The following is a 1,036-nucleotide window of genomic DNA, read 5'->3' as shown; positions in this document are numbered from 1 at the left end:
GCTGGCATATCCCTACAGTGCTGTAAGTCCTGTCGCTGGTGACATACAAGAAAGGGAAGTTCTCCATAAGGTCATGAAAATCAAGAAAACAGTGTCATACATCAGAAACGTCTTATAAAAAACTAAATCCCTCCAGAACAGGCCATGAAGGCCCAACGGAACCTACCGGCCGCCGTGTCATCCTCAGACCACAGGCGTCACTGCATGCGGATATAAAGGGGCATGTGGTCAGCACATCGCTCTCCCGGCCGTATGTCAGTTTACGAGACCGGAGCCTCCTCTTCTCAGTCACGTAGTTCCTCAATTTGCCTCACAAGGGCTGAGTGTACCCCGCTTGCCAACAACGCTCGGCAGACCAGATGGTCACCTATCCAAGTGCTAGCCCAGCCCGACAGCGCTTAACTTCGGTGATCTGACGGGTACCGGTATTACCACTGCGGCAAGGTAGTTGGCAGAAACGTCTTGTAGAAGGAAAAATACTTGGGATGGCCCAATTTAGAATGAAAGAAAGAGCACGACACAAAACAAGAATGTATTAATGAAATGGCCAATCTAACTATGAAAGAAACTAGCAGTCACTATTACAGTTTTAGCAAGTGGACAAGAAGTTGTAATTATGTAATGTAGCCTTCGCACAAGATTTTCGTTGAAAAAACGTCCCTTTGGAAATTAGGTTTTGCAATTAATGCAACCGCCCGAAATCTGCCGTCCGATGATGTTCCAAGTGTAATGTCTCGCTTCTTTTGCATATTTTCATGATCTTGTCGAATACGACATTCTTCGCGAGTTTGAAGAAATTTTTCTCAAACTCACTGCATGACTCAGTTTTGTGCGTTAATTTTAATATATGGCCTCATCCAGGGGGCTTACCTAAACGACAAGATTCGATGAATCTTCTTTAATACCAGTTTCTTTCTTAAACATTGTTTCTGATTACTGCAGTGCATAATTTTTCGTACCATTCAAGGTCGAAAACAGTTTCTTTGGTTCTTTGTTGTCTAATGGTGGTGCCATTTTTTTCTGGGCATAAGGCTAA

General features: G+C 43.8%; 1 pseudogene; it reads right to left on the bottom strand.

Annotated features, from left to right (window-relative positions):
- Nucleotides 1-335: 335 nt before the first annotated feature.
- LOC126185996 (5S ribosomal RNA) lies at nucleotides 336-453 on the bottom strand (annotated as a pseudogene).
- Between the last annotated feature and the right edge of the window lie 583 nt (nucleotides 454-1,036).

The sequence above is a fragment of the Schistocerca cancellata genome, chromosome 4 (genome assembly GCF_023864275.1).
Source record: "Schistocerca cancellata isolate TAMUIC-IGC-003103 chromosome 4, iqSchCanc2.1, whole genome shotgun sequence".
NCBI classification, from domain to species: Eukaryota; Metazoa; Arthropoda; class Insecta; order Orthoptera; family Acrididae; genus Schistocerca; species Schistocerca cancellata.
This window is presented reverse-complemented; position numbering and strand designations above follow the sequence as displayed.